The following is a 14,291-nucleotide window of genomic DNA, read 5'->3' as shown; positions in this document are numbered from 1 at the left end:
GAGCCATATTAAGGTAGGTGTTTTCACATTGTTTGTGGTGGGTGGTTGTCTCCTGTGTCAGTGTCTGTGTATGTTATGCCACACGGGACTGTTTTCGGTTTTGTTTGTTCGTTCGTTTTATGTAGTCAGTTTTCCTGTTCATGCTTCTTCGTGTTTCATGTAAGTTCGTCGTCCAGGTCTGTCTACGTCGTTTATTGTTTTGTAATTATTCAAGTGTTCGTCGTGTTTTCTGTTTTGTTTAATAAATAATATGTCGAACTACAACGCTGCATTTTGGTTCAATCCCTGCTCCTCCTCTTCGGACGAAGAGAATAATGAAATTTGAATAAAACAACAGCTTTGTAACTGCCTTAGTATTCTTTGTTTTCTTTATGTTTTTTAGTTAGGTCAGGGTGTGACATGGGGAATGTATGTGTTTTTGTAGTGTCTAGGGGTGTTGTATGTGTATGGGGCAGTGTCTAGTGTAGTTGTCTAGTTATGTCTATGGCTGCCTAGATTGGTTCTCAATTAGAGGAAGCTGTGGTTCATTGTCTCTGATTGAGAGCCATATTTAAGGCATTGGGGTTTGTGGGTAATTGTTTATGTTGAACGTTTGTTGCTTGTCATTGCACTTACGTCATTTAGCTTCACGGTCGTTTCTTGTTTTGTTTAGTTTGTATTCAGTGTTCGTTTCGTGTTTTTCCTTTCTCTAAATAAAAGAGAATGTATTTTGCACACGCTGCGCCTTGGTCCTCTCTCTCACCCATAGACGATCGTGACAGTAACAGTTTTTATGAGTTATAAATGGGGAACCATTTCACAGGTGTCGCTTGTTGTTATTGTCGGTCAATCAGCACAGCGCTACAGAGGCTAAATGTGTAGCAAGTGAAGTGGAAAATGTCTAATCAATGCAAAATGGAATTAAAATTATGGAATGAATTTGACTAAATGATAAGGAGTAGGCTACAATGATCAACCAACAGGTAGGCTGTTGTTTCATATGAATGGAGTTGTAGATGTAACAAATTGTAACGGCAGTCTAGCTCTTCCTCCTCCTCGGACGAGGAGAGGCGAGAAGGATCGGAGGACCAATGTGCAGCGTGGTAAGTTTCCATGATTTAATATGCACGAAAACTATACACAATACAAAATAACAAAAAGAACTAACCGTAACAGTCCCGTGTGGCACAAACACTGACACAGAAAACAACCACCCACAAAATCCCAACACAAAACAAGCCACCTATATATGATTCTCAATCAGGGACATCGATTGACAGCTGCCTCTGATTGAGAACCATATTAGGCTGAACACAGAAACAGACAAACTAGACACACAACATAGAATGCCCACCCAGCTCACGTCCTGACCAACACTAAAAGAAGCACAACACATAAGAACTCTGGTCAGGACGTGACACAAATGTTGAATTTTGTGTTGTTGTCACGATCGTCTATGGGTGAGGTAGAGGACCAAGGCGCAGCGTGTGCAAAACGCATTCTCTTTTATTTAGAGAAAGGAAAAACACGAAATGAACACTGAATACAAACTAAACAAAACAACAAACGACCGTGAAGCTAAATGACGTAAGTGCAATGACAAGCAACAAACGTTCAACATAGACAATTACCCACAAAACCCCAATGCCTATGACAACCTTAAATATGGCTCTCAATCAGAGACAATGAACCACAGCTGCCTCTAATTGAGAACCAATCTAGGCAGCCATAGATATAACTAGACAACTACACTAGACACTGCCCCATACACATACAACACCCCTAGACACTACAAAAACACATACATTCCCCATGTCACACCCTGACCTAACTAAAAAACATAAAGAAAACAAAGAATACTAAGGCCAGGGCGTGACAGTTGTACAATTACCCAAAATCTGAATAGTTCCCCTGCCTGACATTAGTGTACATTCCTTTTGTTGTTGTGCATTTTTTTATGTCGTACACTTCCTTTTCCTTCTGTATTCCCCCTCATAAGCACCCCTTACCGCTACCCTTTCTACTGGGTCTATGTGAAAGAGGTATGATACTAAACAATTGTCCTCTGAAAATTATAATCATGTCCCAGGGGCGCAACTTTGGTTTTAGAAGTGGGGGGACATAACAGCCTACCTGACCAGTTGGAGGCGTCCGCATGGTCCTAAAGCACACCGATGCCTCGTTTTGTATCACATTCCAATGATAAAACTGGGGGGGGGACAAAAATCACATTTCAGAATGTGGGGGGGACATGTCTCCTGTCCCCAGAGAACGTTGCGCACCTGATCAATTCTGAATGTTAAAACACAGATACTGAGTTTATATGGTCACTGCATTGTAATATTATGGCCTTCTATCAGTATACAGTAATCCCTCGTTTATCGCGGGGGTTACGTTCCGAAAATGACCCGCGATAAGTGAAATCCGCGAAATAGAAAACTTTTTTTTTTTTTTTACAATTAGCAACTATTACATGTATACAAATACAGTGACTCACGTGTAGGCCGTTTCACTGCTCTTCAGACTGGGCTGCTGCATCCTGACTGCGCTCTGCAGTGTTCTCTTCTTCTGAAGCCCGCGGTGCAGGTGTGTTTGTTCGGGAGAAGAACATAGTGATAGGCAGCTGTTGTCGCTCTTTTTTCTTCTTTGCAAAAAGATCCTTGTACACCGACATGCCACCATCGATTACGTTGGAGAACTGTAATGAACGGCTCATCAAAGGGTCCCATTCCTCAGCTACTCGCTTAAGTTCAGTGGCCATTCGCACCATGGTTGCTAAGCGACCAAGCGTTAGTCCTTCCTCCTCATCTCTCGTGTCCAATTCGTAGCATGTTTTGATACAAGAAGCGGGAGTGAGTTTTTAGCGAATCAGAATGCAGAGCACAATGCACCAAAAAAAAAAAAAAAATGCATTATGAAAATCCGCGAAATAGCGAATCCGCGATAAGTGAACCGCGAAGTGGCGAGGGATCACTGTATTGTGATATTTATGAATTTCAAGCATTTATGAACATTTTATCTGTTGATTTGTGAATGCTGTACATGCTAATGTAGCTAGTTACTGTACTTTTCTCTGTACATGTCATCATTGGCTATTCATGTCCCCTGTTCATTTATACTTTACAGAGGAGTTGGTGTATAAGGGAAACACACAATTTCATTTATGGATGTTGTTTGTTTCTTTATCAGGTATGTCAAGTGTTTTTGTTTGTTATGATATTTTGATTTTTTCTAAACTGTTAGTTTGCATGTGCACGCCATGTACTAACTGTACGTAACGCCTGGTTGTGATTTATGAAAGTTGGCTAGCCCAGGCCCATAGGCTGGCTACATTATACATTAGCTACATTTTATACTGTACATTGCATTCTATTGTATCGTTGTCAAACGAGATTAGTGTTGTTCTTAGCCGTTCTACTGTCTCTATGTGGAAGAGAGGAGTTGGTGCGTAGGGGAAGCAACATATTTCATTTATGGATGTTTGTTTCTTTGTCAGAGAATAAAAGATCAACACCAACCCTGATCCTATAGTCATATGTAAGCCGATCAAAAGACAATGCACCGGTCACATAGACATTGGACAGAGAGCGCACCAATGTAGCCTCAATTAGAGTTTCTACTTGAGAGAGAAAGGTCAAACCGACTCGTGCTATTTAGACAAACTTGTTGCTGCCATAGGTAATCTGGTAGCACCTGTCTTGACTGCATCATATTTTTGTCCTTGTACATTCTTCTAAAAATAAGGAGAAAAATAGAGTTGCATGGCACACGTACCATATATGGAACATGTACCAACCACTCATTTCCTGGTCTCTGTCCAATGCCACACCCTGTACAGAGAAAGAGAACACACACAGAACCAGGAAATGTTATCATTTAGAAGCACTTCTAGAGAAACATAACATTTCTCAATCGGCTCAGTCTGTTAGTGTGTGCACCACAATGGCAGCAGCCATGGATTCAATCAATTGTTCAATATGTTTGGATCTACTGAAGGATCCGGTGACTATTCCCTGTGGACACAGCTACTGTATGGGCTGTATTAAGGTCTGCTGGGATCAGGATGATCTGAAGGTTGTCTATAGCTGCCCTCAGTGCAGACAGACCTTCACCCCAAGGCCTGTTCTGAAGAAAAGCACCATGCTAGCAGAATTGGTGGAGAATCTGAAGAAGATAAGACTCCAAGCTGGTACCCCTGCTCACCATTATGCTGGACCTGAAGATGTAGTGTGTGATGTCTGCACTGGGAGAAAACTCAAAGCTGTCAAGTCCTGTCTGGTGTGTCTGGCATCTTACTGTGAGATTCACCTCCAGCCTCACTATGAATCTCCTGCCTTTAAGAAGCACAAGCTGGTCAAAGCCTCCACACAACTAGAGGAGAAGATCTGCTCTCATCATGACAAACTGGTGGAGATTTACTGCCGTACTGATCAGCAGTTTATCTGTTATCTGTGTACAATGGATGAACATAAAGGCCATGATACAGTCTCAGCTGAATCAGAAAGGAATGAGAGACAGGTAAGGACAACAACTCTGTAATAGTTGTTAATTTCGCACATGACTGTGAGAATACTGGTACTTACTGTATATGAATCAATACTGTACATATATATTTCCATATGACCTGGCTATGAAAAGTAAAACAGCAACCACACATGTATGTAATAGAGGTGTTCCATGACCACATTTGCGTGATGTGTAACCTTAACTGGGACATGAGTTGCACTGACTCCGTCAGCTAATGTCTAGGCTTTGGGTTAGCGGGCTAATGCACTTTTCTGGCACGTGGGAGACCCGGGACAACACATGATCGTTCACACACATACAAACACCCATATGACTTTTCCTCCATAAACCATGGACTTTTACCTATCATAGACCTATCAAGTTGAAAGTGCATCCAGTATGATATACAATAAAAAAATATATTACAAAAGTATGAATTACTATTAGGTAACTTGTTCCACTGCCTGTTTTGGTTTACTCATCTTTTCGGTCAGTGTTATCTGAATTGAACCTTTTAGTTGGCCCAAACTTAGCTCCAACTTTAGAAAAATGTTGAAAACAGTCTGTCAACTTCAAACTATGTGTTTGCTCAACTTGTTTCATATGTTCAATATAAATGATTATTTGGGCATCTTAACTCAAAGTAAGCTCAAAAAACCTCTGACATGATGTCCAAACACAAGCTCTTTCGACTAAAACCAAGAGATTCCTGAACAACCTCCCGGGCTGCAAACACCACAAGTGTCACGTTCCTTACCTATTTCTGTTAGTTTGTTATATGTGTTAGTTGGTCAGGACGTGAGTTTGGGTGGGCATTCTATGTTTTCTGTTTCTGTGTTGGTTTATTGGGTTGCCTGGTATGGCTCTTAATTAGAGGCAGGTGTTTGGCGTTCCTCTAATTAAGAGTCATATTTAGGTAGGCGTTTTCACAGTGTTCGTTGTGGGTGGTTGTCTCCTGTGTTTGTGTATATGTTTGCACCATAAGGGACTGTATGCGGTTTGTTCGTTTTATGTAGTCTGTTCCTGTTCATTGCGTTCTTCACGTTATATGTAAGTTCGACGTTCAGGTCTGTCTGCATCGTTTATTTGTTTTGTTTGTTTATGCAAGTTTAGTTTGTTTTTTCCGTCGTGTTCAATAAATTATGTCATTTCACTACGCTGCGCCTTGGTTCGATCACTACTCCTCCTCGTCTGATGAAGAGGAGGAGGATTACCGTTACAGAACCACCCACCAATCCAGAACCAAGCAGCGTAATTTCGAGCAACGGGAGAGTATACAGGACTTGTGGAGTTGGGAGCAAGTATTTAACGGAGAAGGACCATGGGCTAAAGTGAATCACCTTCCATGGGAACAGCTGGAGGCAGTCCGGAGAGCGGAGGAGAAGAGAGAGAGGAACCGGCGTTATGAGGGGACTCGTCTTGCACGGAAGCCCAAAAAGCCCGTGAGTAACACCCAAAAATTTCTTGGGGGGGGGGGCTAAGAGGTAGTGGGCCAAGGCCAGGTAGGAGACCTGCGCCCACTTCTCAGGCTAACCGTGGAGAGGGGAGTACGGGCAGACACCATGTTACGCAGTAGAGCGCAGGGTGTCTCCTGTACTGTGCATAGCCCGGTGCGGGTTATTCCACCTCCCTGCACTGGTAGGGCTAGATTGGGCATTGAGCCAGGTGTCATGAGGCCGGCTCAACGTGTCTGGTCTCCAGTGCGTCTCCTCGGGCCGGCATACATGGCACCTGCCTTACGCATGGTTTCCCCGGTTTTCCTACATAGCCCGGTGCGGGTTATTCCACCTCCCCGCACTGGTCGGGCGACCGGGAGCATTCAACCAGGTAAGGTTGGGCAGGCTCAATGCTCAAGAGAGCCAGTACGCCTGCACGGTCCGGTATTTCCAGCGCCACCTCCCCGCCCCAGCCTAGTACCTACAGTGCCTACACTACGCACTAGGCTACCAGTGCGTTTCCAGAGCCCTGTTCCTCCTCCACGCACTCTCCTTGTAGTGCGTGTATCCAGTTCGGTGCCTCCAGTTCCGGCACCACGCACTAAGCCACCTGTGCGTCTCCAGAGCCCTGTACACACTGTTTCTTCTCCCCGTACTAATCCTGATGTGCTTGCCCTCAGCCCGGTGCCACCAGTGCCGGTACCACGCACCAGGTGTAGAGTACGCTTTGAGAGTCCAGTGTGCCCTGTCCCTGCTCCCCGCACTAGCATGAAGGTGCGTGTCCTTAGCCCGGTGCCTCCAGTTCCGGCACCACGCACCAGGTCTGCAGTGCGCCTTATCCGGCCAGAGCCATCCGTCTCCCCAGCGCCATCTGAGCCATCCGTCTCCCCAGCGCCGTCTGAGCCATCCGTCTCCCCAGCGCCGTCTGAGCCATCCGTCTCCCCAGCGCCGTCTGAGCCATCCGTCTCCCCAGCGCCGTCTGAGCCATCCGTCTCCCCAGCGCCGTCTGAGCCATCCGTCTCCCCAGCGCCGTCTGAGCCATCCGTCTCCCCAGCGCCGTCTGAGCCATCCGTCTCCCCAGCGCCGTCTGAGCCATCCGTCTGCAATGAGCCTGCAAAGCCGCCCGTCTGCCATGAGCCTGCAAAGCCGCCCGTCTGCCATGAGCCTACAGAGCCGCCCGCCAGACAGGAGCCGCTAGAGCCGCCCGCCAGACAGGAGCCGCTAGAGCCGCCCGCCAGACAGGAGCCGCCAGAGCCGCCAACCAGACAGGATCCGCCAGAGCCGCCAACCAGACAGGATCTGCCAGAGCCGCCAACCAGACAGGATCTGCCAGAGCCGCCAACCAGACAGGATCTGCCAGAGCCGCCAGCCAGACAGGATCTGCCAGAGCCGCCAGCGAGCCAGAGCCGTCAGAGCCGTCAGCGAGCCATGAGCGTCCAGAGCCGTCAGTCAGCCATGAGCTGCCCCTCAGCCAGAAGCGGCTAGTAATCCAGAACTGCCCCTCAGTCCAGAGCTGTCTCTCTGTCCGGAGCTGCCCTTCAGTCCGGAGTTGCCCCTCTATCCTAAGCTACCTCTTTATCCTAAGCTACCTCTTTATCCAGAGCTGTCTCTCTGTCCGGAGCTGCCCTTCAGTGCGGAGTTGCCCCTCTATCCTAAGCTACCTCTTTATCCTGAGCTACCTTGTCCCGGAGCTGTACTTTATCTTGGTGTTGCCCCTTAAATTAGGTGGGGGAAATAAGAGGGTGGTCATGATAAGGGGTAAACGTAAGCTGGGATTGACTATGGTGGGGTGGGGACCTCGTCCAGAGCCTGAGCCACCACCGTGGTCAGATGCCCACCCAGACCCTCCCCTAGACTTTGTGCTGGTGCGCCTAGAGTTCGCACCTTATGGGGGGGGTTATGTCACGTTCCTGACCTATTTCTGTTAGTTTGTTATATGTGTTAGTTGGTCAGGACGTGAGTTTGGGTGGGCATTCTATGTTTTCTGTTTCTGTGTTGGTTTATTGGGTTGCCTGGTATGGCTCTTAATTAGAGGCAGGTGTTTGGCGTTCCTCTAATTAAGAGTCATATTTAGGTAGGCGTTTTCACAGTGTTCGTTGTGGGTGGTTGTCTCCTGTGTTTGTGTATATGTTTGCACCATACGGGACTGTATGCGGTTTGTTCGTTTTATGTAGTCTGTTCCTGTTCATTGCGTTCTTCACGTTATATGTAAGTTCGTCGTTCAGGTCTGTCTGCATCGTTTATTTGTTTTGTTTGTTTATGCAAGTTTAGTTAGTTTTTTCCGTCGTGTTCAATAAATTATGTCATTTCACTACGCTGCGCCTTGGTTCGATCACTACTCCTCCTCGTCTGATGAAGAGGAGGAGGATTACCGTTACAACAAGACCCCTTCATCCCAGTCCTTCTCAAACTCAAAGCAGTAAGCTCTCAACATAGACTTCAAAGTCTGATCAAGTCTCTCAAGTGCACCTTGAGACTCTGGGTGGTAGGCACTAGAGGAGCAGTGAGTTACACCCAACTGTTGTAGCACTTGCTGCTACATTTGTCTGAGTTTGCACATCTGAGAATAAACCTTGACATTCTAAAAGCAGTGCAACAATGTCACCTTTTTTCCTCCGCATACAAGTAGGCCAAAAAGACATCAAGGTTTTCTAGAATCTCAGTTACTCAACCGTCCAATTTGGGCTTTCCTCATGCTCTTGGGGCAGACTATACATGTACGTCAATGTGTGTGAAATATATAAGTTGAAAACATTGTATGTTAAAAGTACTGTTTGTATGTGTGGGAGTCCACAATCTTCCCAACAGACAAAGAGCTGCTGTCTAATTAAGCATTGTATGTTAGTGGCCTCAACTTACAATTATTTAGTAAGTACAGTGCATTTGGAAAGTATTCAGACCCCTTGACTTTATCCACATTTTGTTACGTTACAGAATTATTCTAAGTTGGATTAAATTATTGACTTTTCTCGTCAATATTCACACAATACCCCATAATGACAAATTGAAAACAGGTTTGTAGAATGTTTTGCAAATGTACTAAAAAGAAAAAACAGAAATACCTTATTTACATAAGTATTCGAAATTGAGCGCAGATGCATCCTGTTTCCATTGATTATCCTTGATGTTTCTACAACTTGATTGGAGTCCACTTGTTCTAAAATCAATTAATTGGACATGATTTGGAAAGGCACACAACTTTCTATATAAGGTCCCACTGTTGACAGTGCATGTCAGAGCAAAAACCAATCCATGAGGTTGAAGGAATTGTCCGTAGAGCTCAGAGACAGGATTGTGTCGAGGCAACCATCTCTGCAGCACTCCACCTATCAGGCCTTTATGGTAGAGTGGCCAGACGGAAGCAATTCCTCTGTAAAAGGCACATGACAGCCCGCTTGGAGTTTGCCAAAAGGCACCTAACCACTCTCAGACCATGAGAAACAAGATTTTCTGGTCTAATGAAAACAAGATTTAACTTTTTAGCCTGAATGCCAAACGTCACGTCTGGAAGAAACCTGGCACCATCTCTGTGGTGAAGCATGGTGGTGGCAGCATCATGCTGTGGGGATGTTTTTCAGCAGCAGGGACTGGGAGACTAGTCAGGATTGGGGGAAGGATGAACAGAGCAAAGTACAGAAAGGTCCTTGATTAAAACCTCCTCTAGAGCGCTTAAGAACCTCAGACTGGGGCGAAGGTTCCCCTTCCAACAACCCTAAGCACACAGCCAAGACAACACAGGAGTGGCTTCGGGACAAGTCTCTGAATGTCCTTGAGTGGCCCAGTCAGGGCCCGGATTTGAACCCGATCAAACATCTCTGGAGAGACCTGAAAATAGCTCTGCAGCGACTCTTCCCATCCAACCTGACAGAGTCTGTGAGGATCTGCAGAGAAGAATGGGAGAAACTCCCTAAATACAGGTGTGCCAGCATCACGCCCAAGAATAATCGAGGCTGTAAATGCTATCAAAGGTGCTACAACAAAGTACTGAGTAAGGAATCTGAATACATATGTAAATGTGGTACTTCAGATTTCTTTTATAGATTTGACAAAAAATCCAGAAACCTGTTTTTGCTTTGTCATTATGGGGTATTGTCTGTAGATTGATGAGGAGAAAAACAATGTAATAATTTTTAGAATAAGGCGTAACAAAATGTGGAAAAAGTCAATTGTTCTGAATACTTTCCGAATGCACTGTATTTTAACAGCCTTTTTTAGATATCCAGTCTGCATCACATCCGGCCATGATTGGGAGTCCAATAGGGCGGCGCACAATTGTCTCAGCGTTGTCCGGGTTTGACCGGGGTAGGCCGTCATTGTAAATAAGAATTTCTTCTTAACTGACTTGCCTTGTTAAATAAAAAATATACATTTAAAAAAAAAAGTTAAGATGCTCAAGTAATAATTTTTATTTGAATGAACATATGAGACAAGTTGAACAAACACATCATTTAAGTTGACGGAATTTTTGCCTGAATTTTCTCAGGTACAGTGATAGAAGAAATCCAAACAGAAAATCCAGTCGAGAGAGAAAGAGATGCAGGAGCTGAGACAGGCTGTGAAGCCACTCAAGGTGAGTGTTTACCATTTAAATGTATACACTTAGCAGTTAAATATAAATAAATCCTGCACACATGATGTTACCTTGTGCAGAGGTAAAATTGTATATGCTGTATATTTTACTTCTTCTCATATGTAGATTTTTGGGGCAGTAACTCTCAGCACCACAAACGAGATAAGCTTGGTAGAGTGCATGTTAACTCTCTTCTATCCACTTAGCAGTTAGCCCTCTCTAAAGTGACTTACTCCTCCTAAACTAAACTGCAGTAAAACTGAAGCCAGTGCTGGGCCATGTTCCAGGGTTCTGGTGAGAGCTGAATGGACTGGTTGAAATGGACCCCTCCTCTGTTTCCTAACAGCGCTCTGCACAAGCAGCAGTGGGAGACAGTGATAGGATGTTTACTGAGCTGATCTCTTCTATTTATTTTAACTAGGCAAGTCAGTTAAGAACAAATTCTTATTTTCAATGACAGCCTAGAAACAGTGGGTTACCTGCCTTGTTCAGGGGCAGAATGACAGATTTTTACCTCGTCAGCTCGGGGATTCAATCTTGCAACCTTTCGGTTACTGAGCCAACGGTCTAACCACCAGGCCTCCTGCCACCTTGAGAGAAGATACTCTGAGGTGAAGGAGCTGGTCAGCGCCCAGGAGAATTCTTAAGTGAGTCGGGATGAAGGACTGTTGAAGCAACTGGACCAGGAGATGGCTGAGCTGAAGAGGAGAGACGCCAAGCTGGAGCAGCTCTCAAACACAGAAGACAACATCCAATTCCTCCAGGTGACATCAAGGGTTCTCTGTCCACAGCATCAGTTGTTACTGCTGAAAGTGAAATGTTTGTATTTCTCATCTTTTCTCTGTTTTTCTGATTTGTCTCTGTAGAGTCTCCAGTCTTTCTATGTCCCTCTGTTACCCAGCATCACTGTCAACCAACACGTCTTCTTTTAGGATGTAAAGAAATCAGTCTCTGAGCTGAAAAGTCAAGTTAAAAAGATCTGCTCTGGGAGTATTGCCAAGATCTCTGTAAAAAGTTATTTATTTATCTGGTCATTGATATTACTAAACCAATTACCTAAACCTCTTTCAACTATTGAGCCACTTGAATTACTGTAATGTTTTTGTCATGATCAATATTGAACTGTGATATTTCCTTTCCTATGTTTCCATAGTGACAAAAGTCCACATTGTTCGACCTTCGAGCCCCGTTGTCTTCCGTCAATTGGCCCGAACTCAGTCTAGACTGTCAGTTGGAGGACTAGCATCACATTGGATGACACCACCTGTCAGAAGACGAGGCCTGAACCCAAAACCAGAGAGGAGTTCTTGGAATGTGAGTAAAGAACATACTGTACAATACACTTTAATATACTACACACACAAACTCCTGGACGCACACATACATTTCACCTGTTGTTTTGTCTTCTCCTCAGATTCCTGCCAGCTCACATTGGATCCCAACACAGCACATAAAATGCTGTGTCTGTCTGAGGGGAACAGAAAGGTAACATGGAGTGATAACAACCAGCTTTATCCTGACCATCCAGACAGATTTACCACATGCCCCCAGGTGTTGTGTAGAGAGGGTCTGTCTGGAGCCTGCTACTGGGAGGTAGAGTGGACCGGGGTGGAGGTTTGTATAGCTGTCTCAAATAAAGGGATCAACAGGAGAGGTAATTATGAGTGGTTTGGAGCCAGTAATCAGGCCTGGTGTTTGGAATGTGGTGCCTCTCGCGGCACTTTCTACCACAATGGTAAACGGACTGCCATATGTGTCCCCCTTTCCACCAGAGTAGGAGTGTACCTGGACCACAGGGCAGGAACTCTGTCTTTCTACAGTGTCTCTGACACAATGACCTTTCTCCACAGAGTCCAGACCCCATTCACTGAACCCCTCTATCCTGGGTTCTTTGTTGATAGATCTGTGAAAATAATGACATCAACACAGTAATTAAGGCCAGGATTCAATCTGAGCACTCTAGTCAACAATGCAGCTTCTGGGTCAATCATTATAGTAAAATATTTCATTTGATAGGTCAATTCCCTTCCCATGATTTTACTGTAGTCACATAGTGTTACCTCACTGTGATTCAGTTATGGTTTTATTGATCATGGATGGATCGACAGATTAGAATATTATTGTATTTCGGTAAAATTAATATTTTCACGATGATGTTCTTAAACAAGCAGAAATGAATCTGAGCTGTTTAGTTCAGTTCAGATTTGTGTTGATCGTTTAGTCCACCAGGTGGCAAACTATGCATAGTTTACAAGAATATCTTAATGTAGGCAGAGCACTGCAGTTACAATGTCTTTGAAGTGCAGAGCTAGGATTTAAACCTAATCCCAATCTCATCTCTCGTCAATTTAAAGGTAATGATATAAATTAGGATGATCATTTAGACATGCATACAATATTCCAAGAAGGGCTGCTATGAATTGACGATAATTAGATACAGTAGTTACCATTCTGCCTGATTTAAAAATAATAATATGTGGTTTAAACTATGATTAGGAATTATAGGCCTAAAGGATCGTTTGAAAAAAAATACTTAGTGCTGGATAGCTAGGTTTTCAATTACACTTGGTCTTCAACGTATTACTACTGACATTATGTTTTCAGATGTATGTTAAGAAGTGACTGATATCCAGTCATCAATGTTATGAAATGTCTCTCCAGTCTACAGATGGATGAAAACGGCAAAGATGGCTGCGGCCAGATATGCCGGGAATTGCAGACACTCACTCAAACGTTATGAGTTAAAACTATATACAACATTCTTCTGTGTTTACAAAAGCTCAATTCCATGGCTTGTTCTCTTGGTCTCCTATATGAAGAATTCACATTCATGAAATAATCAAACCAGTGGTGAAAAACAGACTAAAATAAATACACTTCATTAGGACGATATGATTGTATCTGCAGTGAAATAATGAGTGAAAAGGAAATACAATCCATAATCATGATTTTTTTTCTGAATACTTGTACACCACATTACCTAACATGGCTACAAAGGATGCAGAGGAACACGCAAACCATGCAAATCAACCCATCAACCCCTTCCATCATCCCGACCGTGCACTTGGGACAAGACTGCCATTATCTCAGAACCCAGCCACCGTCCACCCCCATTCCCACTCCAAGCTCCCTGCACACTTCAAGGAGAAACGAGGAGACTGTTGGTGACCTAAAAGTAACTGCCAGTGAAGAGAAGGCTTGGGCCCATTGTTTCAAGAAGTCGCATACATCACTATTGTAAAGGCCCCCCCCCCAATGATTCATGTAATTGCGTTCATGTTCTCAAGTAGGACAGAGGTTCTCATCCAGCCGCATGCACACAATATCTTTGTTGTCTCATATTACATACGGTATTCTGCAACAGGACTATGTTAGGTTTCTATAAGGCTTTCTAAGTCGCCATCCACTACTACATGATTGGAGAATAGGAAGCGAGTCCCACACACACATCACATTCACGTGTGCACACACACATGCATGCACACACACACACACACAAATGCACACACAAACTCACACACAAATGCACACACACACACACCATCTCAGTAGACTGTGTAGTAGGGTGATGAATGTGCGTGGTGCAAGACTCGACAAATGATGTTTGAGGGATTCTCTTTCGTGCAAGGAGCTATAGCCCAAACCAAGAGCTCCTGAACATGGACCCCTAGGAGATGAGTCAGTGGTGGGGGGCTATGGTTAGATATGGGTCAGTGAACTGGAGGCAGGGATTTTTTTTATAATATCCAATTCTCATTGGTTCCAATAGTGTCCAATTCTCATACCTTTGTAACCCTCAT

General features: G+C 44.3%; 1 pseudogene; it reads left to right on the top strand.

Moving 5' to 3' along the window:
- Window positions 1-3,900: 3,900 nt before the first annotated feature.
- On the top strand, window positions 3,901-14,179 carry LOC129859171 (E3 ubiquitin/ISG15 ligase TRIM25-like; annotated as a pseudogene).
- The last annotated feature ends 112 nt before the right edge of the window (window positions 14,180-14,291 follow it).

This window comes from Salvelinus fontinalis, chromosome 7 (assembly GCF_029448725.1).
Source record: "Salvelinus fontinalis isolate EN_2023a chromosome 7, ASM2944872v1, whole genome shotgun sequence".
Classification (NCBI taxonomy): domain Eukaryota; kingdom Metazoa; phylum Chordata; class Actinopteri; order Salmoniformes; family Salmonidae; genus Salvelinus; species Salvelinus fontinalis.
The sequence above is the reverse complement of the archived record's forward strand: the minus strand, read 5'-3'. Positions and strand labels throughout refer to the sequence as shown.